Source organism: Schistocerca nitens, chromosome 8 (assembly GCF_023898315.1).
Source record: "Schistocerca nitens isolate TAMUIC-IGC-003100 chromosome 8, iqSchNite1.1, whole genome shotgun sequence".
NCBI classification, from domain to species: domain Eukaryota; kingdom Metazoa; phylum Arthropoda; class Insecta; order Orthoptera; family Acrididae; genus Schistocerca; species Schistocerca nitens.
The window spans coordinates 536,434,570-536,448,306 of NC_064621.1; positions in this window are offsets into that span (position 1 = coordinate 536,434,570).

Here is a 13,737-nt window from a genome sequence, read left to right on the forward strand (position 1 = left end):
ACTCTGCAGGAGAGACGCTCAGTAGTTCGGTACGGGCTTCTGTTGAAGTTTTGAGAACATACCTTCACCGAAGAATCAAGCAGTATATTGCTCCCTCCTACGTATATCTCGCGAAGAGACCATGAGGATAAAATCAGAGAGATTAAAGCCCACACAGAAGCATACCGACAATCCTTTTTCCACGAACAATACGGGACTGGAATAGAAGGGAGAACCGATAGAGGTACTTAAGGTACCCTCCGCCACACACCGTCAGGTGGCTTGCGGAGTATGGATGTAGGTGTAGATGTAGATCTACAGTTCATAACCAATAGATTGTGGTCAGAGTCCACATCTGTCCCTTGAAATGTGTTACAATTTAAAACCTGGTTTCCTAAATCTCTGTCTTACCATTATACAATCTATCTGAAACCTTCGAGTATCTCCAGGCCTCTTCCATGTATACAACCTTCTTTTATGATTCTTAAACCAAGTGTTAGCTGTAATGAAGTTGTGCTCTGTACAAAATTCTACCAGGCGGCTTCGTCTTTCATTCCTGACCCCCATTCTATATTCACCTCTTACATTTCCTTCTCTTCCTTTTCCTACTATCGAATTCCAGTCACCCATGACTATTAAATTTTCGTCTCCCTTTACTATCTGAATAATTTCTTTTATCTCATCATATGTTTCATCAATTTCTTCGTTATCTGCGGAGCTAGTCGGCATATAAACTTGTACTACTGTGGTAGGGGTGGGCTTCGTATATATCTTGGCCACAATAATGCGTTCACTAAGCTGTTTGTAGTAGCTTACCCGCATTCCTATTTTTTTATTCATTATTAAACCTACTCCTGCATTACCCCTATTTGATTTTGTATTTATAACCCTGTATTCACCTGACCAAAAGTCTTGTTCCTCGTGCCACCGAACTTCACTAATTCCCACTATATCTAACTTTATCCTATCCAATTCCCTTTTTAAATTTTCTAACCTACCTGCCCGATTAAGGGATCTGACATTCCACGCTCCGACCCGTAGAGCGCCAGTTTTCCTGCTCCTGATAACAACGTCCTCCTGAGTAGTCCTCGCCCGGAGATCCGAATGGGGGACTATTTTGCCTCCGGAATATTTTACCCAAAAGGACGCCATCATCATTTAATCATACAGTAAAGCTGCAGGTCCTCGGGAAAAAATACGGCTGTAGTTTCCCCTTGCTTTCAGCCGTTCGCAGTACCAGCACAGCAAGGCCGTTTTGGTTAATGTTACAAGGCCAGCTCAGTCAATCATCCAGACTGTTTCCCTTGCAACTACTGAAAAGGCTGCTGCCCCTCTTCAGGAACCACGCGTTTGTCTGGCCTCTCAACAGATACCCCTACGTTGTGGTTGCACCTACCGTATGGCTATCTGTATCATTGAGGCACGCAAGCCTCCCCACCAACGGCAAGGTCCATGGTTCATGGGGCGGGGGGGGGGGGGGGGGGGGGAGGGGGAAGAGACGCTGTTGTGGTTGAATGACATCTGCTTAATACTTTTATTCAATGAGACGCTGTTATTGTTGAACATAGTATTAAGTAGATGTCAGTTTCTGTTGTTGGTTCTCAGAACTAGAGCTATACGTGTTTGTCTAGGTGTGGGTTGTGTTTAAAGCCAGTTGTAGTCGTGTTTACAAATTTTCCACATCTTTAACGAACAGTTACCTATTTGCAAACGACACGTTCGTTGTTTGCTGAGACTGGAATGTACAGAAACGGATTTACGTCAGTCCATCCAAATACTAGAACAGTTGAATTTACCACAAATTTGGTTAGTGAGGCATTTTTAATACTTCCTGTTGCGGATGGAATTATTTATGTTTAAATTTTCCATTGGTGGTGATTTATTGTACCACGTGTTCCATGCACAGGTGTTGCGTATGTCATTATAATGCTTTAAATGACTTTATATTTTTTTAAGTCACAGATTCCGCTGTAAATTCGTTATTCCTTGGTAGCACTTAAAATTCTAAAATCTCTACAACTGAGTATGCGTTCTTGCTATCGGCATAGAGTTCTCCCATGCATCGTTGTAGGTTTCCCGCTTTCAACAGAGAAACCAATTTTCCTGAACAACTGTTACAATAATCATATATGTTTCTCAAAACTCCGGTCAGCAGTTAGCTTCGTGTATTCCTTTGCATGATTCGCAGGCCAGACGGTAAATCAGCAGCTGGAGACGTAGAAAGGGACCTGACGGTTCATCACTGTACATCTGACGTGATTGTTTCGTTTCTTTGAATTTCAGTTTTATAAACACAAAAGCTAGGCTAGCACACTGTCTCAAGCAAAGTCATTGCACGTAACAATGTGGATTACTTTCGCGCTATTGATGCTAGTCTATGAGTTCATCCTAAAAAAAAATAGTATACTCTTGGAATTTAGTAAAGTGTTCTTTTATTCTCACTGTTCTACATCCTTCCTTGTTTTATTTCTTTAATTAATTATAATTTTATAGTGTCTTATTTCATGGGTCTAAATCTTATGCAGGAGACGTCATTTTATTCAAAAATGGCTCTGAGCACTATGGGACTTGACATCTGAGGTCATCAGCCCACTAGAACTTAGAACTACTTAAACCTAACTAACCTAAGGACATCACACAGATACATGCCCGAGGCAGGATTCGAACCTGCGACCGTAGCGCTCGCGCGGTTCCAGACAGTAGCGCCTAGAACCGCTCGGCCACACCGGCCGGCGTCATTTTATTCAGGACATGTTTCAGGATACTTGTTCTCATATAAAAAGAATTGTAAACGAGAAATTTAAGTTAGGAACTTCAGAAATACCAAGCGTATATTGCAGTCGTTATTATCAAAAGTTATTCCAAAATCTACAAACTTTAGCTATAAATGTGGATTTAGCTTCATATTAGAAAGACGGAAGGAATACTAAACATACCGTTTGTGATAAGATTTTAAATACGGGGTTTAGGCTATGATGAGTCGAGCACAGGGAGGGAAATACAACGTATCATTTTCGAAGGAACAGTCCCGGAATTTCGTGTAAGTAATTTAGGTACACTATTGGCAGCCTATACCTCAATGATTCTACAGGGATCTGAAACCGAACTTATTGTTTGAAGCAACGCTCGACATGGCTTGGGGAAGCTGGTACTACTGTATATATCAAATACTGTGAACACACGAGTTACGGCGTGTCGCCTGGAGAATGCCAGTAACAGGGACTTGGCCACGTGGGCGTCTTTCATCAAAGGCGGCACCGTAAGAAGCTTACTGACGACGTCTCAGTTCCCCTGCTGTTGCCACGTGTCGCACATGCAAAGGTCTCTGCCCACACACTAGTCGCAGGCACAGAGGGATAAGGAGGGATCGCGAAAGGGGCGTCCCAAAGCACAAAGCAGGGAATACTGGGGGAATAATCAGTGTGTCCAGGTAGAACGCAAATACTGGACCTATACAGAGTATTTGGATAGTCCACCGCTCAAGTTGAGAACACAGTCAGCCGCCAGAATGAAACCTCACACAATTGGCCAACAACCACTACATCCCCCTGATTTTCTGTCTTCATACAGAAAACAGTTATATTGTACTGTTCTAGAAAATTTTATAGACCGGCTCAGCAATAAGAAACCTCAGTGAAAGCCTGAAAATCGTTACTGAGACCAGTTTAACTGTCAGTCCAAATCCATGCATAAATCTGATTCTCTTGTTGGTAAGCCTGCAACGATTTTCAAAACCAATAGTCCTAGAACAAATAAAACGAAGTTAGAAACAGTTGTTGTTCTGGTTTTCAGTCCTGAGATTGGTTTGTCGCAGTTTACTAGATTAGTCTGTCATGTATAAGTATTTTCTTCTGTGGATAAATACCAGAAAAACTTTCTACTACTTAAAGTTAGATCACTTGTTAACATATTTCTCTTTTTATGAAAAGATTTTCTTGCTCTTGCAAGTCTACATACCACGTCCTCTCAGTTTCATATTGTCATTTGTCCTGCTATCTGAACAGTATCACACATCCACTACTTCCAGTGTTCCTTTTAGTAATGTAATTCAATTAGCATCATCTTATTGGATTCCACTTAAATTCACTACCTTATTTACTGTTGTCGAAGTTCGTATTCTAATCTAATTCTAAGACACACTCATTCCATTCAGTTCGCATCACAAATTCTTTGAAATCTCTGACAGAATTACAATAACATTGTTGTTGTTGTTGTTGTTCTGGTCTTCAGTCCTGAGACTGGTTTGATGCAGCTCTCCACGCTACTCTATCCTGTGCAAGCTTCTTCATCTCCCAGTACCTACTGCAACCTACATACTTATGAATCTGCTTAGGTTATTCATCTCTAGGTCTCCCTCTACGATTTTTACCCTCCACGCTGCCCTCCAAAACTAAACTGGTGATCCCTTGATGCCTCAGAACATGTTCTACCAACCGATCCCTTCTTCTGGTCAAGTTGTGCCACAAACTTCTCTTTTTCCCCAATCCTATCCAATACTTCCTCATTAGTTATGTGATCTGCCCATCTAATCTTCAGCATTCTTCTGTAGCACCACATTTCGAAAGCTTCTATTCTCTTCTTGTCTAAACTATTTATCGTCCACGGTTCACTTCCATACATGACTACACTCCGTACAAATACTTTCAGAAACGACTTCCTGGCATTTAAATCTATACTCGATGTTAACAAATTTCTCTTCTTCAGAAATGCTTTCCTTGCCATTGCCAGTCTACATTTTATATCTTCTCTACTTCGACCATCATCAGTTATTTTGCTCCCTAAATAGCAAAACTCCTTTACTACTTTAAGTGTCTCATTTGCTAATCTAATTCCCTCAGCATCACCCGACTTTATTCGACTACATTCCATTATCCTCGTTTTGCTTTTGTTCATCTTATATCCCCCTTTCAAGACACTGTCCATTCCGTTCAACTGCTCTTCCAAGTCCTTTGCTGTCTCTGACAGAATTACAATGTCATCGGCGAACCTCAAAGTTTTTATTTCTTCTCCATGGATTTTAATACCTACTCCGAATTTTTCTTTTGTTTCCTTCACTGCTTCCTCAATATACAGATTGAATAACAACGGGGAGAGGTACAACCCTGTCTCACTCCCCTCCCAACCACTGCTTCCCTTTCATGTCCCTCGACTCTTATAACTGCCATCCGATTTCTGTACACTGTAAATAGCTTTTCGCTCTCTGTATTTTACCCCTGCCACCTTCAGAATTTGAAAGAGAGTATTCCAGTCAACATTGTCAAAAGCTTTCTCTAAGTCTACAAATGCATTGTTAGACCCCAAAATTTATAATTATTCTCCCTCAAGTTTATTTTCCTTTCTGAATTTTGTCTTGGTTTCTTTCAGTGCTTTTTCAGTATACAGATCGAATAAATTAGGAGATACACTGCGACTTTCTGCTACTCCCTTTTCAGAAAAAACGACGTTTTGTCATGGAGTAAGTGATTGATTATTTTGTAAAAAGTTTTTCTTTATTTATAGACGCAATCACATTCTTATGATACAGTAATGACCAGTTTCGTCAATGCAATGACCATCTTCAGATTCTATAACAATACAAAAGAAAATTTATATTAAACCCTAAAAATAAATGAAATATTTAACCAGGCTTATTGGTAATCTAACTGAATTTATGCAAAATACCTATAGTTCATACCTAAAGGTGGCATACACTGAACACAGTTTCGGGCGTTGTCAAACTAGCTATAAAATGTAAAACACCGGTCTTATACAGGTATAAAGATTTGTTAGATTTTGTTCCCCCTCTTTTGTGATAGATGCTCGCCTCCTCTAAGCCTTTGTTTTTCAAAAGCCTAAAATATGACTAATTATTATTAATATTTAGGTCAAATATATATAACATTTAAAATTACAGAACAGATCGTTAAATCAGTGAAATAACATTTCAGAACAAGGAGAAAACATTGCTGTAGATGAAAATATTTGTAGCACTTGCAGAGTGTATTTCTGACGCCCGATGGCGCTGTATTTCCGGCTGTTGCCTGTTTATGCCGTTGTCCATTAGTAGGGCAGGGACGACACGGGCAGGACGAGGAGTGTAGTGCTCTGCTGCAGGCGGATGGCACGCTCCTCCGCCTTAGAGGTTGTTGACATCTGCTGCGGCTCGCACTGGGCGGTGCAATACTCGGCCGCCGGAAGGCTCCATCCTCAGATGAAGCACGTATGTGGTAAAAACGATTCGCTCAGCTGAACTGATCGTCGTAAATGTTGAAGTATGCGTCTTTTGCAAATTCATTCTGTTCATAGAGGAGTTTTTTCAGGTACTCTGTGTCACGTAACATAAATCTCCAGCCGTTCTAAAATGTCTAATCGTTTACTTTTTGTAACTTCATGTAGAATGTGAAGTTGTTCGTCGATGTTACCAATATTATTACCCTCCTCTTCTATATGTAAGCCTAGCGCAGTCTTATTATTAGGATACGTGTCTCATTTTAACTTTACAGCAAAGGACCTGCCTATCTGTCCGAACACACGTATCCTAATAATAAGACAGCGCTAGGCTTACATATACAAGAGGAGGGTCATAATATTGGTAACATCGACGAACAACTTCACATTCTACATGAAGTTACAAAAAGTAAACGATTAGACATTTTAGAACGGCTGGAGATTTATGTTACGTGACACAGAGTACCTGAAAAAACTCCTCTACGAACAGAATTAATTTGCAAAAGACGCATACTTCAACATTTACGACGATCAGTTCAGCTGAGCGAATCGTTTTTACCACATACGTGCTTCATCTGAGGATGGAGCCTTCCGGCGGCCGAGTATTGCACCGCCCAGTGCGAGCCGCAGCAGATGTCAACAACCTCTAAGGCGGAGGAGCGTGCCATCCGCCTGCAGCAGAGCACTACACTCCTCGTCCTGCCCGTGTCGTCCCTGCCCTACTAATGGACAACGGCATAAACAGGCAACAGCCGGAAATACAGCGCCATCGGGCGTCAGAAATACACTCTGCAAGTGCTACTACTATTTTCATCTATAGCAATGTTTTCTCCTTGTTCTGAAATGTTATTTCACTGATTTAACGATCTGTTCTGTAATTTTAAATGTTATATATATTTGACCTAAATATTAATAATAATTTGTCATACTTTACGCTTTTGAAAAATAAAGGCTATCTTATAGGGGACGCGCGCATCTAACGCAAAGAGGGGGAACAAAATCCAACAAATTTTTATACCTGTATGAGACCGGTACGGCTGAAAGCAAGGGGAAACTACAGCCGTAATTTTTCCCGAGGACATGCAGCTTTACTGTATGATTAAATGATGATGGCGTCCTCTTGGGTAAAATATTCCGGAGGTAAAATAGTCCCCCATTCGGATTTCCGGGCGGGGACTACTCAAGAGGACGTCGTTATCAGGAGAAAGAAAACTGGCATTGTACGGATCGGAGCGTGGAATGTCAGATCCCTTAATCGGGCAGGTAGGTTAGAAAATTTAAAAAGGGAAATGGATAGGTTAAAGTTAGATATAGTGGGAATTAGTGAAGTTCGGTGGCAGGAGGAACAAGACTTTTGGTCAGGTGATTACAGGGTTATAAATACAAAACCAAATAGGGGTAATGCAGGAGTAGGTTTAATAATGAATAAAAAAATAGGAGTGCGGGTTAGCTACTACAAACAGCATCGTGAACGCATTATTGTGTCCAAGATAGACACAAAGCCCATGCCTACTACAGTAGTACAAGTTTATATGCCAACTAGCTCAGCAGATGATGAAGAAATTGATGAAATGTATGACGAGATAAAAGAAATTATTCAGGTAGTGAAGGGAGACGAAAATTTAATAGTCATGGGTGACTGGAATTCGTCAGTAGGAAAAGGGAGAGAAGGAAACATAGTAGGTGAATATGGATTGGGGGCAAGAAATGAAAGAGGAAGCCGCCTTGTAGAATTTTGCACAGAGCATAACTTAATCATAGCTAACACTTGGTTCAAGAATCATAAAAGAAGGTTGTATACCTGGAAGAATCCTGGAGATACTAATAGGTATCAGATAGATTATATAATGGTAAGACAGAGATTTAGGAACCAGGTTTTAAATTGTAAGACATTTCCAGGGGCAGATGTGGATTCTGACCACAATCTATTGGTTATGAACTGCAAATTGAAACTGAAGAAACTGCAAAAAGGTGGGAATTTAAGGAGATGGGACCTGGAAAAACTGAAAGAACCAGAGGTTGTAGAGAGTTTCAGGGAAAGCATAAGGGAAAAATTGACAGGAATGGGGGAAAGAAATACAGTAGAAGACGAATGGGTAGCTCTGAGGGATGATGTAGTGAAGGCAGCAGAGGATCAAGTAGGTAAAAAGACGAGGGCTAATAGAAATCCTTAGGTAACAGAAGAAATATTGAATTTAATTGATGAAAGGAGAAAATATAAAAATGCAGTAAATGAAGCAGGCAAAAGGGAATACAAACGTCTCAAAAATGAGATCGACAGAAAGTGCAAAATGGCTAAGCAGGGATGGCTAGAGGACAAATGTAAGGATGTAGAGGCTTGTCTCACTAGGGGTAAGATAGATACTGCCTACAGGAAAATTAAAGAGACCTTTGGAGAGAAGAGAACCACTTGTATGAATATCAAGAGCTCAGATGGCAACCCAGTTCTAAGCATAGAAGGGAAGGCAGAAAGGTGGAAGGAGTATATAGAGGGTTTATACAAGGGCGATGTACTTGAGGACAATATTATGGAAATGGAAGAGGATGTAGATGAAGATGAACTGGGAGATAAGATACTGCGTGAAGAGTTTGACAGAGCACTGAAAGACCTGAGTCGAAACAAGGCCCCGGGAGTAGACAACATTCCATTAGAACTACTGATGGCCTTGGGAGAGCCAGTCATGACAAAACTCTACCATCTGGTGAGCAAGATGTATGAGACAGGCGAAATACCCACAGACTTCAAGAAGAATATAATAATTCCAATCCCAAAGAAAGCAGGTGTTGACAGATGTGAAAATTACCAAACTATCAGTTTAATAAGTCAAAGCTGCAAAATACTAACGCGAATTCTTTACAGACGAATGGAAAAACTGGTAGAAGCGGACCTCGGGGAAGATCAGTTTGGATTCCGTAGAAATGTTGGAACATGTGAGGCAATACTAACCTTACGACTTATCTTAGAAGAAAGATTAAGAAAAGGCAAACCTACGTTTCTAGCATTTGTAGACTTAGAGAAAGCTTTTGACAACGTTAACTGGAATACTCTCTTCCAAATTCTGAAGGTGGCAGGGGTAAAATACAGGGAGCGATAGGCTATTTACAATTTGTACAGAAACCAGATGGCAGTTATAAGAGTCGAGGGGCATGAAAGGGAAGCAGTGGTTGGGAAAGGAGTGAGACAGGGTTGTAGCCTCTCCCCGATGTTATTCAATCTGTATATTGAGCAAGCAGTAAAGGAAACAAAAGATAAATTCGTAGGCATTAAAATTCATGGAGAAGAAGTAAAAACTTTGAGGTTCGCCGATGACATTGTAATTCTGTCAGAGACAGCAAAGGACTTGGAAGAGCAGTTGAACGGAATGGACAGTGTCTTGAGAGGAGGATATAAGATGAACATCAACAAAAGCAAAACGAGGATAATGGAATGTAGTCAAATTAAATCGGGTGATGCTGAGGGGATTAGATTAGGAAATGAGACACTTAAAGTAGTAAAGGAGTTTTGCTATTTAGGGAGCAAAATAACTGATGATGGTCGAAGTAGAGAGGATATAAAATGTAGACTGGCAATGGCAAGGAAATCGTTTCTGAAGAAGAGAAATTTGTTAACATCGAGTATAGATTTAAGTGTCAGGAAGTCGTTTCTGAAAGTATTTGTATGGAGTGTAGCCATGTATGGAAGTGAAACATGGACGATAACCAGTTTGGACAAGAAGAGAATAGAAGCTTTCGAAATGTGGTGCTACAGAAGAATGCTGAAGATAAGGTGGGTAGATCACGTAACTAATGAGGAGGTATTGAATAGGATTGGGGAGAAGAGAAGTTTGTGGCACAACTTGACTAGAAGAAGGGATTGGTTGGTAGGACATGTTTTGAGGCATCAAGGGATCACAAATTTAGCATTGGAGGGCAGTGTGGAGGGTAAAAATCGTAGAGGGAGACAAAGAGATCAATACACTAAGCAGATTCAGAAGGATGTAGGTTGCAGTAGGTACTGGGAGATGAAGAAGCTTGCACAGGATAGAGTAGCATGGAGATCTGCATCAAACCAGTCTCAGGACTGAAGACCACAACAACAACATGAGACCGGTGTTTTACATTTTATAGCTAGTTTGACAACGCATGAACCTGTGTTCAGTGTATGCCGCCTTTAGGTATGAAGTATAGGTATTTTGCATACATTCAGTTGGATTACTAATAAGTCTGGTTAAAAATATTTCACTTTGTTTTTGTTTTTAATATAAATTTTCTTTTGTATTGTTATAGAACCTGAAGATGGTCATTGCATGGCCGAAACCGGTTATGACTGTGTCATAAGAATGTGATTGCGTCTATAAAGAAACAAAAAATTTTTACTCCCTTTTCAATTAATGTCGCCTTTCACGTCCTTCGGCGTATACACTGACAAGGGAACCTCCCCATCGCACCCCACTCAGATTTAGTTATAAGTTGGCACAATGGATAGGCCTTGAAAAACTGAACATAGATCAATCGCCAAAACAGGAAGAAGTTGTGTGGAACCGTTAAAAAAATTAGTAAAATATACAAACTGATAGTCCATGTGCAAGATAGGCAACATCAAGGAGACTGTGAGCTCACGATCGCCGTGGTCCCGTGGTTAGCGTGAGTAGCTACACAACGAGAGGTCCTTGGTTCAAGTCTTCCCTCGACTGAAAATTTTACTTTCTTTATTTTCGCAAAGTTATGATCTGTCCGTTCGTTCATTGACGTCTCTGTTCACTGCAATAAGTTTAGTGTCTGTGTTTTGCGACCGCACCGCAAAACCGTGCGATTAGTAGACGAAAGGGGAACCGAAAACATTTGATCGCAAGGTCATAGTTCAACCGATTCCTCCACGGGAAAACACATCTGATATATTCTATACGACACTGGTGACGGCATGTGCGTCAATTGACAGGAATATGTTGTCGACCCACTGAACTTTACACTTAGCGAATGGGTAAAAAGATTCTTCTACCTTGCCCGATTTAGGTTTTCTTGTGGATGTGATAATCACTCCCAAAAAAGTGATGAAAACATAAGAGTTTGTCACATAAACTGAAAATGAAAAATTAAACTTTTCACTCCAGGGAAGACTTGAACCTAGGACCTCTCGTTCCGTAGCTGCTCTCGCTAACCACGGGACCACGGCGCTCCTTGACTCCGAGTGTCCTTGATGTTGCCCATCTTCGCATGGACTACTCAGTTTGTATACTTTACTAATTTTTTTCATAGTCCCACACAACTTCTTCCTGTTTCCTCGATTGATCTGTGTTCAGTTATTCAAGGCCTATCCACTGTGCCAACTTATAACTAAATCTGAGGGGTGTGCGATGGGGAGGTTCCCTTGTGAGATGACCATAGTCATGGGACAGCGATATGTACGTATACAGATGGCGGTAGTATCGGGTACACAAAGAATAAAATGGCAGTGGATCGGCGGAGCTGTCATTTATATTCAGGTGATCCGCATGGAAAGGTTTCCGACGTGATTATGTCCGCACGACGGAAATTAACATACTTTGAACCGAAATGGTAGTTGGAGCTACATGCATGGGACATTCCACTTCGGAAATTAGAGAATTCAATGTTCCGAGATCCACAGAGTCAAGAGTGTGCCGAGAATACCAATTTTCGGGCATTACCTCTCACCATGGACAACGGAGTGGCCGACGGCCTTCACTTAACGACCGAGAGCAGTGGCGTAGGCGTAAAGTTGTCACTGCTAACAGACAAACAACAATAACCACGCCGGCCGGGGTGGCCGAGCGGTTCTAGGCGCTACAGTGTGGAACCGCGCGACCGCTACGGTCGCAGGTTCGAATCCTGCCTGGGGCATGGATGTGTGTGATGTCCTTAGGTTAGTTAGGTTTAAGTAGTTCTAAGTTCTAGGGGACTTATGACCACAGATGTTGAGTCCCATAGTGCTCAGAGCCATTTGAACCATTTTGATTGATGACCACAGATGTTTAAGTCCCATAGCGCTCAGAACCATTTGAACCATTTTTGAACAATAACCACAGAAATCAACGAGGGGCGTAGGACGAACGTATCTGTTGGGACAGACTGGCGAACGACGCGAGTGGCTTTGCTAACAGCACCACATCGCCTGCAGCGTCTCTCCTGAGACCGTGACAATATCGGTTGGAGGCTGCACTACTGGAAAAGCGTGGTATTATTTCAGTTGGTAGCAGCTGATCGTAGGGTTTGAGTGTGGCACAGACCGGACGCATCCAAGGACCGAAGTTGTCAACAAGGCGTTGTGCAAGCTGGTGCTGGCTCCGTAATGATGTGGGCTCTGTCTACACCGCATGGACTGGGCCCTCTGTTCCAGCTGAAACGATCGCTGACTGGAAGTAGTTAGTGGTTTAAGAATCATGATAGAAGGTTGTATACATGGAAGAACCCTGGAGATACTAAAAGGTATCAGATTGATTATATAATGGTAAGACAGAGATTTAGGAACCAGGTTTTAAATTGTAAGACATTTCCAGGGGCAGATGTGGACTCTGACCACAATCTATTGGTTATGACCTGTAGATTAAAACTGAAGAAACTGCAAAAAGGTGGGAATTTAAGGAGATGGGACCTGGATAAACTGAAAGAACCAGAGGTTGTACAGAGTTTCAGGGAGAGCATAAGGGAGCAATTGACAGGAATGGGGGAAAGAAATACAGTAGAAGAAGAATGGGTAGCTTTGAGGGATGAAGTAGTGAAGGCAGCAGAGGATCAAGTAGGTAAAAAGACGAGGGCTAGTAGAAATCCTTGGGTAACAGAAGAGATATTGAATTTAATTGATGAAAGGAGAAAATATAGAAATGCAGTAAATGAAGCAGGCAAAAAGGAATACAAACGTCTCAAAAATGAGATCGACAGGAAGTGCAAAATGGCTAAGCAGGGATGGCTAGAGTACAAATGTAAGGATGTAGAGGCTTATCTTACTAGGGGTAAGATAGATACTGCCTACAGGAAAATTAAAGAGACCTTTGGAGAGAAGAGAACCACTTGTATGAACATCAAGAGCTCAGATGGAAACCCAGTTCTAAGCAAAGAAGGGAAGGCAGAAAGGTGGAAGGAGTATATAGAGGGTCTATACAAGGGCGATGTACTTGAGGACAATATTATGGAAATGGAAGAGGATGTAGATGAAGATGAAATGGGAGATACGGTACTGCGTGAAGAGTTTGACAGAGCACTGAAAGACCTGAGTCGAAACAAGGCCCCCGGAGTAGACAACATTCCATTGGAACTACTGACGGCCTTGGGAGAGCCAGTCCTGACAAAACTCTACCATCTGGTGAGCAAGATGTATGAAACAGGCGAAATACCCTCAGACTTCAAGAAGAATATAATAATTCCAATCCCAAAGAAAGCAGGTGTTGACAGATGTGAGAATTACCGAACAATCAGTTTAATAAGCCACAGCTGCAAAATACTAACACGAATTCTTTACAGACGAATGGAAAAACTAGTAGAAGACGACCTCGGGGAAGATCAGTTTGGATTCCGTAGAAATACTGGGACACGTGAGGCAATACTGACCTTACGACT